At 34.7% G+C, this 13,731-nt stretch overlaps 1 protein-coding gene across 4 annotated transcripts in view; it reads left to right on the plus strand.

The window, feature by feature from the left end:
• The first annotated feature begins 11,455 nt into the window (after positions 1 to 11,455).
• FSTL5 (follistatin like 5) overlaps positions 11,456 to 13,731 on the plus strand; it is a 795,441-nt gene continuing 793,165 nt past the window's right edge. For 2 of the 4 annotated variants that reach the window (XM_021938126.2, XM_021938127.2), the window contains exon 1: positions 11,456 to 12,214. The gene's annotated coding sequence lies outside the window, so the exon portion shown is untranslated. The remainder of the gene's footprint in view (positions 12,215 to 13,731) is intronic. The other 2 variants (XM_021938124.2, XM_021938125.2) reach the window with 1 other exon arrangement.

A 13,731-nucleotide genomic window follows, 5' to 3' on the forward strand; every position in this document is an offset into this window, starting at 1 on the left:
TTAATTAAATTTCATTTGTCTATTTCTGGTTTTGTTGCATTTGCTTTTGGGGTATTCGTCATAAATTCTTTGCATAGGCTGATATCCAGATGAGTTGGTCCCAGCTTTTCTTCTAGGATTTTAATATTTAGGTCTCACATTTAGATCTTTGATCCATCTTGAGTTAATTTTTGAATACGATGAGAGATAGTGGTCCAGTTTCATTCTCCTGCATATGGTTAGCCAGGTTTCCCAGTACCATTTATGGAATAGCATTTCTTTTCTTCTTCTTCTTTTTCTTCTTCTTCTTCTTCTCCTTCTCCTTCTCCTTCTCCTTCTCCTTCTTCTTCTTCTTCTTCTTTCTTCTTCTTCTTTCTTCTTCTTCTTCTTCTTCTTCTTCTTCTTCTTCTTCTTCTTCTTCTTCTTCTTCCTCCTCTTCCTCTTCCTCTTCTTCTTTCTTCTTCCTCTTCCTCTTTCTTCCTTCTTCCTCTTCCTCTTCTTCTTCTCTCTTCTTTTTCTTCTTCTTCTCTCTTCTTTTTCTTCTTCTTCTTTCTTCCTTCTTCCTCTTCCTCTTCTTTCTTCTTCTTCTTCTTCTTCTCTTCTTCCTTCTTCCTCTTCCTCTTCTTCCCTCTTCCTCTTCTTCTTCCTCTTCCTTCTCCTCCTCTTCCTCTCCTCCTCCTCCCTTCTTCTTCCTCTTCCTTCTCCTCTTCTTCTCCTCCTCCTCTTCCTCTCCTCCTCTCCTTTTCCTCCTCTCCTCCTCCTTCTTATTCTTTCCTCCTCCTCCTTCTTCTTCTTTCCTCCTCCTCCTGCTCCTCCTTCTTCTTGTTGTTCTTTTTTATACCTGTTTTCCCTTATTTCTCCTCCTCCTCGTTATCATCAGAAACTTTGCTTTCCTCCTGCTTCTTCCCTGTTCCTTTCCCAAGACTTCTTCCAGATTGTTGTTTAGTCATAATTTCACCACTTAACAGATCATCCTACTACATAAAATACTCAATACAATAACTCTTGATTTAAAAAAATATTTCATGAGGGACATTATTAACCTTATTAAAATTAATTTCCATGGAGTTGTGTGATTGTTTTGAAACTTTAGTGAGGAATTGCTGTTGTTTTTCCTGAATTGTTCTTTGTTTATATATACTGGTGATAATCACTGCCTTTGTCATCTCTCTTATTATCTTCAGAGTGACTACTATATTTTTACTTCAGCTCCATACCTATTATTTCATCCTGTCCTTCTACCCCATCTTAAATGTGCACATCATGACTCCTCTGTTAAAAGTCATCATGTGGAAACTCGCAAATTCTTGAACTTGTCTAATCCAGTATATTTAATACAACTATCATTAACTATTGACTCTATGCTGTGAGATCAGTGTAAGTTAATGTTCAAGATCCAATAATGAAATTTCTCATGATACCTACTTTCATGGAGCTTACAGTGTAGGAAACAGGCTACATGCTTAAATATGTAATTATATAATAAAATGAATATGATAATTCGGGGAAAATTGAAGGTATAATTGACCATAATATTTGAATACATTATTAAGCATCCAGAATTTAGGTCAGGAGTTCTAAAATGTGACATCTAAGCCAAAATGCAAAAAAAAATTAAAAATACAGTAAGGTCTTAAACTTTAATTCTAATAGATGGAGGTGTCATTCAATAAGAAAAGGAATCTGAAAGGCAAATATTTCAGTAAGATACATGGATTCAATTTGGGACAGACATGTTAGGTTGGAGGTGCCTAAGAATAATTTCATTGAAGTTGGTCAATGAGGCACATGAGTATGTAGCACCAAAAAAGGTCAACAAAATATAGACAGTTGTGAAATGAGAAGACGAGAATTCCAAGGCAATATGTAGAATAAAATAAGAGTTGTGATCCAATCTCTGAGAAACAATGTATCAGAAGGCAGAGGCAAATGTGTCAAGACAGACAGACAGAAAGAACGAAAGAAAGAAAAAAGGGAAAGGAGAGAAAGTAAAGAAAAAAAATAAAGAAACAAAACTGATAATAATCAGGCAATTTAATCAAAGCAGGAGGTGTAATATCACAGATGCCAAATGAACAATGTGTTTCAAAGCAGAAGTGGTCAACAGTGTTAAGTGATTCTGAGAACTCAAGAAAGAAAAGGTGTCCTTGAGATTTATTGAAACAGAACTATTTGACTAGAGCAGATTCTAAAGAATGCTTGGAGCAGACACTTTAAAGGGAGAATATATAGAGAAGTAAATGCCAGAGGAGAAAATGAAGATAATTATTGGAGACAATGTTTTAAAAAGAAACTCTTGTTGTTTCTTTTGATTCTCTTCCATGAACCTCATGGAGCTTATGTTTTATATACTGGATTACTTTATAAACCATAAAACTAGCTCTTCCATAGTCCATTTCTTTTTTATTTTTTCCTGTGCCTGTAAGGACATTTTCTCTTTTGTAAAGTAATCCCTTGTTTCTGTAAATAAAATTGGTAGTCTTCTTACTCTTTTTATTATATCTCAACAAACAACTTTAAAATACAAAGGGTTATAGAGACATATTATGTTGGTAAGTGAAAAGATGTTTTGAATTAGAAAGGCTGGGATTAATCCTGGTGTCTTTCACTTTCTTGATCCTCCATATTGGGTAAGTTAATTAACTTCTCTGCATTCCTTCAACTGTAAACCAATAATAGCAATAAAAAGCTCATGAAATCATAGTGAGTTATAAAAGAAATAACAGATTTAAAGGACCTAGTAGTGTCTGATGCCACATATTTTCTCATTTAAAGCTAGTTCCCTTCTTTATAACTTTTCTTAGAACTCTGAATGAAATTCCTTATATATCTGTTAAATAGTTTGTCATAACAATTTAGGACTAGTACAAGTCTTGGAAAAGAGCAGTAGGATTCGACAAAATTGGATCAACTCACTACCCTAAAGAAGCAATGGAAAACAGTGTGTAGATTTCTTAAGGAACTAAAAGTAGAACTACCATTTGATCCAGCTATCCCACTACTGGGTATCTATCCAGAGGAAAATAAGTTATTGTAATAAAAAAAATACTTGTGCATGTATGTTTATAGAAGCAAAATTCACAATTGCAAAAATGTGCAACCAACACAAATGCCTATCGATCAACGAGTGGATAAAGACACTGCTGTGTATGTATATATTTATATATATACATATATTTATATAAGTATATAAGCATATATATTTTTATATATATTTATATACATACAGATATATGATGGAATACTGCTCAGCCATAAAAATGAATGAATTAATGGCATTTGCAGCAACCTGGATGAGACTGGAGACTATTATTCTAAGTTAAGTAACTCAGGAATGCAAAACCAAGTATCATATGTTCTCACTCATAAGTAGGAGCTAAGCTATGAGGATGCGAGGGCATAAGAATGACACAGTGGACTTTGGGGATTCAGGGTGAAAGCAGGAAGGGGATGAGGAATAAAAGACTACAAATAGGGGGCAATGTATACTGCTTGAGTGATGGGAGCACCAACATTTCACAGATCGCCACTAAAAAACTTGCTCATGTAACCAAACACCACCTGTTCTCCAATGATCCATGGAAATAAAAATTTTTAAAGAAAAAGCAATTGAGGCTAATTGCTGAATTCAGTCATCTGGATAATCACCATGTTCCAAAGAGAATGTGATTCAAACATGCACAGGAGGAAAGAGGGTAGTTAAAAGATGAGATTCATTTTATCTGATTCCAGGTAAATATGAAACGTATAGAATAAATAAGCCTTTGTCTTAGGAGATCAGTGTGATCTATCATGTAAGAAGCTACAGAACTCAGAAAACGTGAAACTAAGGTGTTGGTGAACGACTAGTGCATACACAACTATTTCAAAATTAGTGCTGTTGTTGAAACGTATCAATGTCTTTAATCTATTTATGCTGTGGCAACAGACCAACCAACTTCAAATCTCAGTGGCCTAAAACAAATTTCACATTTCAGTGACCTAAAACCATCAAGGTTTATTTCTTGTTCATGCTTTGTGTTTATAATGGGTCAGCAAAAGCCTCTAGGTTCATAGTTGTCCTTCAGGAGCCCATTCTGTCTAAGCAGTCACTATTTCAATTGTTGCCAATTACTTTGACAGAGATAGGAGTTGCAGGATCTTGCATTAACAGCTAAATTCTCAACCCAAAAGTGACTTGTGTCACTTCCACTCACAATTCTTTGTACAGAAGTGGGCACATGACTTACTCAACTACTGGAGACCAAAGCATTATTCAAATATGTGCACAGGTGTAGAGTGGCCATGACGCGGTAAGCAGCCGTGATAAATACAGAAGTATATTGTGAAATGCTAATCTGCTACATAGAATTGTTTTCATGTTCCTTTTTCAACAGTGTTTGCTTATTTAAGTTCAAATAATTTCTGCATAGTATCAACAAACAACAGCAATCAACATTTTAAAAGTGAGATTTTAAGGAAAGTAACATAAACATTTCTGTTGGGTCCCTTACCACATTTCCTCCCAAACAGTTCTAGTGCTATTCTTGGGTTCAAAAACTGGAACAGTTACTTTGAGTCATTTGGTTTGGAAGGATCTTCTGTATAGGAAAGGTTAAAAAGTATAAGGGAAAATTGGTAGTAATTTCTCACTTTGGCAAACTTTTCTTTACTTCACTTTGAGAATGTATCACTTCGTACCTGAGATTTTACTAATTTTGACCTGCTATACTTTCTCTATATTTCTAATACTTTTCATTTATAACTTACTTATCCTATAATATAATTTTACTCATAGAATTATTAATTTATGTATTATTACAGGCCTACAATATTTGTTTATTTTTCACATACGGATGCAAGAACTTAAATTTCAGATTTTTCTCCATCCTTTCTCATAGCTGTGGTTCCCCCTTCCCCCCCCCCCCCCGAAAGTACCTGTGATACTTGGGGACATATTACTTCTCTGTGTGGACAAATATGCAGATTATTTTCATTAGTAACATTATATTTCCTTACACATTATGATATTTCTGAACTCAAGACTTAAAGCTATGTTCTCTATGTCCTTTTACATTTTGCTGTCAAAGATTATAATGTAAAGCATGTTACTATGTGTACTTCTTTTGAAAGCTGAAAGAACAGATATTTTTTGTCTCTCCTATAAAAATTCAGAAGTGTGGCCGGGCGCGGTGGCTCACCCAGCCCTTTGGGAGGCCGAGGCGGGTGGATCACCAGGTCAGGAGAGCGAGACCACCCTGGCTAACATGGTGAAACCCCGTCTGTACTAAAAATACAAAAACAAAATTAGCCGGGCGTGTGTAGCGGGCGCCTGTAGTCCCAGCTACTCGGGAGGCTGGGAAGGGAGAACGGCGTGAACCCGGGAGGCGGAGCTTGCAAAGTGAGCCAAGATGGCGCCACTGTACTCCAGCCTGGGCGACAGAGCGAGATTCCGTCTAAAAAAAAAAAAAAATTCAAACGTGTACGTAAAATGGTGAAGCAAGTAATATGAGCAGTGACATATTAGATTCTAAAAAATAATTAACATACAATTTTTAAATGTTGAAATAGCCGATATCGAAACGCTTGTAAGACCACCTTCCATGCCATAAGTGTTTTATGCATTTGCTTAATACTTTAAATTCAACAATAGATATTACAGTTTTCCAACATAAATGTATTCATCAGCAGCACGTATTTTAATCTTTGTGAGCAAATATAACTCAAGTTGTGAGAACTGAAATTCTCATATGCAATACCAACATAGGCCAATAGATGCCCTAAGAGCTCTCTTAAACACAAGAACTATCTGAACATCAGCAAGTCTCATGCTTTTTTTTCATGGTTCAATTAAGAGATAGCACATAGTTTTAGATTCCAAAGACTTGATATTACTGAACTTTAAACTGCCTCACGAAGTACTAATTTCTATTCTATTAAAGTAATAGAAAAAAGAAAGGAAAACTGAGAAATTGAGTTGAAAATCTATTAATACAATGAAGGTAACAATACATCCGATTCACATAATTGATTATTTCTAATTTTATAAATGCAGTCAATAATATTATGTATTACTGTGGTACAGTACATAAATGTAATTCTAAGGTTAATTTAATCACAGAAGCAGATAAAATTGTGTTGTAAAGTATTTCTTGAATTAGCTAATACTTTTAGGGTTTCCTGCTTTTACTGTAATTTCAATCTTTTTTCTACAATATTGTTATTAGTAGAGTGTACTTAAAGGCCTATTAATGGATTATATTTTAATTATGGTTACCACTTCTAGATTTTTTTAACAGTTAACTTAATTCATAGAAAATAAAGGATACTTAAATATGTTTGTTATATAAATCTAGCAAAATAAAACTATGTTCTCATCTGGCCAAGTTTAGTTTATAAAAAATTACACTCAGATGCTTTTTCCTAAGCCAAGGAACAAATGATTTACTTATAGGTTTATGTCCACATCTAACATCCCTAAGGAGGATATCTCAAATTGTGAAGATACATCGCTCTATAATAATAATTTTTAATTCCTATTTAATTATACTTATTAAATTTTTTAATCAATTCATCATTTCAATCTATATCTTTATAGAGCAATTTTTTAATCCATTCATATGAGCTCAAAAACTCTGTGCATGGACACGTTGATAGATGCTCGCTCTTATTGAAAGTTAGTTCTCATTGTTTACTAGTGTGGGAAAAGCAAACATTTTTACCAAGCCAAAACAGAAAGGCAAAATACAGCTTTAGGGGAAACTCACAGTAGTATTACTTGGAAACCAGGATGAGTGTGTCTATGAAATTGACAACTAAATAAAAAAATATGAAAATACATAAAAACTAGAATAGTTAACACAAACCTGAGTCTGCTAAATCTGTATCTTAATGTTCATTCCCCACGATGTGGCTATATAAAGAGCGGGTTTTAATTCCCTTCAATTGAGAAGATGAAACTTATAACATTAAGAATCTATATTTATCATGGAGAATAAAACAGATTTATTTGTCTTTGCACCCTCAGGATTCATAGTACATCCTTTGATTATGCAGTGGTTCTTTAAGTGGCCAGTTACTATAATTCTGAATTCATTTTCACCCCAAATTATTGATGACAATGAGCAAATCTATTACTTAAAGCCAAACCTAGGTTTCTGTATTAAATGTGGTGGGCTTCAGCTTTCCAGTTAAGCAGCATTTATTAAACCATGTTCTATCTTTCTCCAATTAATATTACCTCAATAAATATTGACATCAAACAATTTCTTAAACCTATAACTTTTATTCATACTACACATTTGTCCTGGTTCTTGTAGAATTTGAGAAGCCTGTTTACACAGTGAGAATTAAAATTTATATACACATTAATCTGATAATTTGAGGAGTTGAATATCAAAGAGTTTAAAGTCAACTTTTAGGCGGTATTTCTGAAAAAGTTCACTACCATTATGAAATGTGCCATTTTGATGGTGAATTTATAATTACAAATGATAAAAATTGTCTCTCTTAGTGTATGTTTGTGTGTGTTAATGTAAATACTAGCAAGAAAAGACCTTTCACAGTAGTCTTGATTAAATTTAACAATCTTATCCAAAGTCACCAAAATGCCTATGTTGTTATATATAATAGAGAAAATGAAAAACAACACAATCTGAATTTTAGCATATATTGAGATTTGAGATAATCCCAATTAAACTAATTGAGATTGAGATTTAAAATTAAACTGATATAATCTCATGAAAATTGTAATTACTGCTTAGATCAACTACATGCGTGTGCATGAGGAAATAGTGTTCTTTAATTTGCAGCTTTATTTATTAGTAGTGAGTTTTTAATTCATATATTTTAAATTTTATTTCCATAATTTTAAGAAAACATATTTGAAAATTCTATTTAGTATATCCTACCTACATGCACACACACACACACATGCGCGTGCGCGCACACACATATAATGTGTTTAAGGTCACAGTTTGGAATTAGCTAAGAAATTTAATATAAATGAATTGTATCAACATTTCATTCAATAACAAAATACTATATTTAAATGTCCTTTACCACAGTAGACATATGCCTAATAGACATTTTAAATAGAACATTAAAATGAAATAAAACGTAGGTGGAGAGCACAACAGGCCCCAAGGGAGCAAGACATAGAAAGTAGGAAAGTAAGAAAGTAATGGAAGTAAAGAAGAAACATATATGTATATAAAATTTGGAATCACTATAATAAAGGTTAAAAAGAAAGAGCATAAATTAGTTTTTAGCCACACGATTGGTTCATAAGGTCTAATGGTTAAATGCAGCATCTACTCTTTAAAAAACCTTATGTATATATGCATTATCAGGAGAAAGCACAATCATGTATAAGCTCACATTTCAGGGATGTTGGGATCTCTATCTTAATTCACACGAATGCTTATGTTGAATCATTTCACTCTCTTTTATTTAAAAAAAAAAAGGTTATTTATAGCTCTCCGCTTTTTTTCTGGCCCTGCTTTATTTTGATCCCCAAAAAGTAAGCATGAAAATTACCTAGAAAAAGTGAATCTTTGCTTTTCAAAATAAGTATGTTCTCAATTACTAGCAAACCTTCTTATAATTGATTCAAAAAGAAATATTAACAAAACATACACTGTTATTATCCTTAGAGTATTTATAATTCTAAGGTAGTAAAAATACATTAAAATAATTATAATTTGAAAAGGAGCTTGTAAAATTTGATGATACTACAGAAGTCCCAAATATCCACATTCGCAAGACATTATAATGTGCTTCATAATTTCTGTGTATTACATTCTAATATGTTCATGTAAATTAACTAAATTAAAATCCTTCAGTAGATTTTGGTCATCCAGCTTTAAATAAATTTTCCTTAAGCATATTTGCTTAATTTGTAGTCATCTTTCCAGTGCCAGTTTGCAACTGAAAATCCATCTAACCTCTTCCGCATGCCTTAAATTTTATTGTTGCTTTACAATTACTTTAAATATCCTGAAGAGTAATTATATCTGCGACTAGATGAGAGATTATTGCAATATGCTTATATAATAAATGAATGCTTTAACAGGCCTATTTTGCCTTCTTTCAGTTCCAGCCTGAGTGGATAAAATTTATTTTTTTGGCCTCTCTTAGCCTCATAGTTGGTCTTAGCCTCTCCACACCTCCCAACCTAATTATATGAAGATATTCTTTTCACAGACTTAGTAACCAGGTGCCAGTTTATTTCACTTAGGGAAAAGTTCTTAAAATTTTAAATTATAATATAAAATTTTGAATTGTAATATAAAAATTTTTGAAGTCTAATATAAAAGTACAGAATGACAAGCATGTAATGAGTTTTGGAGATAGCAGGATAACCTACATATTTTAAAAATGATGAATGTGATGAAAAGGTCTAAATAGCTTGCCCTCAGTCACACTGCCATTTAGGGCAATACAAAATCAAGAATCCCCTAGGAGAATATTCTCAATGTTTTCTGCATATATTCATCTTTGTTCATGCTCGCCAAAATAGCTATTTTCCTTTTGTTTTCTTTTCTTTATTTCTTTCTTCTCTCTCTTTTTAAAGACAATGAGAAAATGATTTGGCTTTCCTTTCCATCTTTGAAAGGAAGATTTGTTTTCCAGTTTTATTCCCTCAGGCTTTTCAATAATATTATGACTGCTTTAATTGAATTCATAGCCCAAAACATTATGATCACTGGAGTAAACTGAAAAATAGTGTCCATTATCCAAACAACATAGGTCTTGGTGGAATTTTATAAGCATACGTCATGTACTCTCTACATTGCTAAAATGAACTATCAAGATTTCTCTGACATTTCAGCACATTGGCATGAAGCAGACCAAAGTGTGCTATGTGATGTTCCCAAAAGAAGCATATCATGCGCGCCATAGCCAGCCTAAGTTATTGTTGGCTCCATTGTAATTACAATTGTGCAACACCCATCTGCCCCCACAGATCATCTTTCCTGTCATATCATGGTGTCTGCCACCATTATTAAAATGACTTTGAGAACTGAAGAACTCATAATACATGCGTGTGTATCTGTGCAAAAAGTCATGACACTTGACACTTATAAATGTAAAATGTCTGAGAAAACAAAAACATTGCAGATTACCCAAAATGTGAAACTTACGGTCAAGGTGTGTTGGAGAAATAGTACTAGGGATTGTACGTTCAGAAAAGAAACGGGCCATTTCTGGAATAAAGCCATAGAGAAAGGTTTATGCGGGTGTGAATCAGAATAAAGAAAATGTTCCTTCCTTCAAGCAAAAATACCATAGTTTTTTTCCTCTGTTATCTTTTATTTTTTAAGTAACTAGAAAGAAGGAGTTTGGGGGTATGGGCCCACAAAGTAAATAGACTTCCTCAAAAAACTTCTTAATATCACAGAAAATAAAATTTATTATTTTTCCTGATGGAGGAATAAACAAGTGTATTCATTTTATTAGAGTCCTTGAAAAGGCTTGTGAGTGGATCCAGTGCTAGATGCTATCAGACTCCTGGAACATGATGACACATATCAGTATGTAGGCATTCTGATGGAAAACGATGTGTGAAATGCTATGATATTTTTTGAATAAACAATCTTTTTTATTAAACATGCTTTATCCAACTTAAGAAAATTAAGCTTAGTTTTAGATACCCACTTTTCTGTCCAAGTAAGTCATGTTAACTGTAGGTGGGACATATGCATGGAATGTGAATAATCACCCTTCTGGATGATTGATTACTTCAGTTCACTGAAAGTGTTTGTTTACAAGTTTAAGCAGTCCGTGGAATTTGGCTTGACAGGCCCCCTTTCTCTTGCCTTCAAGGCCGCTAGAGCTTCACTGGGACAAGAAATATCACAAATACTGAGAGAATTGCTAAAGGCTATGTAATGCTTCCAGCATACTCCATCTTTCATAGAACAATTGATATAGTAGACATAATAAATATTGCATAACCTTCAGAATTTTGGCAGTGGAAGTTGAAGCTGAGAACTTTCACTTTTTATTATTTATTTATTTTTTTACTGTGGAATCTCCAAGTCTATACAGTTTGAGGATATATTTAAATCATGATAATGAATAGGGAAGGTTCTGTAGGTTTTATTGGAACGAATATGAAGTATAATATATACTATGGAGCACTCGTAATTCTTTTTGTTTTTATTTTTAAGATTCTGTTTAGAAATGATGGCTAGCGCTGCAAGCTTTCACGTTTCCTCTCGCTGCTCAAGATTTTTTTTTTTTTCTTCCAGGCAAGTTTCTGCAGCAGCGACTCCCTCCAGCGGCTCCGTGAACCGAGGGAAAGGAGTAGGAACACCACATACGTATGCGTTCAAATAACCAAATAGCAGTGAGAGGCAGCAAAGTTTGGCCAGGAAGATCAAAAGGATGGGAGATGTTTTCAAGAACAGTTGAATCGATTCATTCTATTTCTCCGTCTCCTCCCCACCCGCCTCCCACTCGGTCCTCTCCGCGCTCCACTGCCCCCTCTCTCCGCCCCGTCTTCCTTCCAGAGCTGTGCCCGCAGCGATCTTAGAGTGCGCAGAAACGGCAGTCCCAGCGAAGGCAAAGGCTCCAGCACCGCCAAAGCGTTTAATTTCCACTGGACTGGTTGAGAATACATCTTGAAGTCCAAAGATGCCCACGCTGACTTTAAACCTGGATTTTGTAGCCTCGATTGCCGCAGCTGACCCTAGCAGAAGCCCAGTCAAGGGGGCGGCCCCTCACTTCTCGGCGAGTTGATATGCAAAATAGTTACGTCAGATGGTGGGGGCGGGGCACCCCCGGGTTGAGTGGCAGCAGCTCCTGCCTAGGGAGGAGGAGCGAGAATCAGCCTGGTTCAGTGACTGAGACAAACTGGAGGTGAGAGGAGCTGGTACTGTCCACTGTGCTGTCGGTGCTGAAACTGAGACGCGAACGGACCAGTTGCTCCAGCACCTGGAGGCAACGCCCTCTTGCACCCTCTGTGCCCTGTGGGACCCGCTTCACCAACAGGACCCATATCAACTTGACAAAGGAGTGTGGTATCGGACGTGGGAGAGACTCCTCTGCCACCTGGGCGCTCATTCAGGCGTGACTTTGGAGATTTCTATAGTTTTAGACGAAACTATTTTATTTATTTATTTTTTTCCCAGCTAAGACGATCTTCTTAGTGGTTTTTTTTTTTTTTTTTTTTTTTTTTTTTAAATTGTGATTTGTATTTCCACAGCGTTTAGGAATCTTTCTGGGGGACTTTTGTGACTGTTAAAATAAGGTAAGAAAAATAATATTGTTATAAATGATTACAAGTGGGGGAGACATACGGACTGCTACACAAAAATTTAAAAACAAGTTCTGTTTATTTTTACAATTTGAAACTGGACTTTTGGCAATGATTGCAAAAATATTTTAATAATTACTATTATTATTATTGCAAGATCATCTGTTAGTGATTATGCACTAAATTCTAGAGGGGAAGTTGAGAGCTTTGCTTTTTGTGAAGTTAATGTCATTATGTTATATCTTGCTTTATAAATATAAATATTTTAGAGCAATGCTTTCACCAGGGTTCAAAGGAACCATTCCAGAAAACCCTCCAAATATATTAGCAAATGATATTAAATAAATCAACCAACAAGTTGTTTAGAACAAATATAATCAAATAATTATCTGAATGGACTAATCCCTGGTTAATCAACAATATTATTTCCTATATCTAAAACATAGATTTCAAAGTGCAGAGCTCTCTTAACATTTTTTTGGAAGGGAGGAGGTAGGGATAGAAACATTTATATCATGCTGGGTCCATTTAGATGTGTTGTTATGCAGTAGATCCAAATAAAACTTGTGAAACTCAGTCTCTGAGCATTCCACACCCCAAGGTCATGTGTATTTCCAAGTTGGGGGCTGTTTGTTCTGCTGTTGACTAGCAAATGCCATCCCCTTGCCACCCCCTCAGGTTAGAGGTGGATGTAAATGGGAAGCTCTGATTTAATAATACAGTATTAGCTTGTATTATAGTCACTTGTGCTGTTGGTAATTGAATGGAACTGGGAAGCGTGGGCTGAGAAAATGTCTCACTATTTCAGCAATGTTTAACCTCTTGCATGCTTAACAGAGAGCTTTTCTCTACTTAGAAGATTTTCTTTTGAAGCTATGTTCCTTTTGTCAATTGGCAGTGTGTTCTGAGTGTGTCCAGAGAAATAATTCAGTGTGAAAACGACCGAACAGTACTTCTCATACTGAGCAATTATTAAATGATAGAAGTTATCTTGTGCTCTTTGCATTTCTTATTACTATTCATAACTTTGACAGGTGTGATGGTTTGCTTGATAAATGGAATTGTGGTCTCTCATTTATGTCATTTAGTGACATTAGATTAAGTATAAATGATGGCTGGAAAAGCATGGGGGTGGGGGATATTTCCTTTACATTCCAGAGAGGGAGAGAGAGAGAGAGAGAGGGAGGGAGAGAAAGAGAGAGAGTTTAGGTTGCAAAGTAGACGTCCAATATTAACAGGAATGAGTTAAATATAAAGCTGTTTCATACTTAATAAGTATTATTCACTGAAGAGAGCTATGCTTTTCAGCAGGAGTACACTGTTAGGTTTAAATATTTGTATATTTTAAAATATCATAAAATTTCTACTCTAGTTGTATTAGAGTTACTAGGATGAAGTTTAGCTTTAGAATTTCATGATGTAAACGAAATCCTCTAGGTAGAGATTTTTCATTGTATTTACTACACAGCCCTACAAGAGAGTGATTACCACAAGAAATGCATATTGTTGCA

Source organism: Papio anubis, chromosome 3 (assembly GCF_008728515.1).
Source record: "Papio anubis isolate 15944 chromosome 3, Panubis1.0, whole genome shotgun sequence".
Classification (NCBI taxonomy): domain Eukaryota; kingdom Metazoa; phylum Chordata; class Mammalia; order Primates; family Cercopithecidae; genus Papio; species Papio anubis.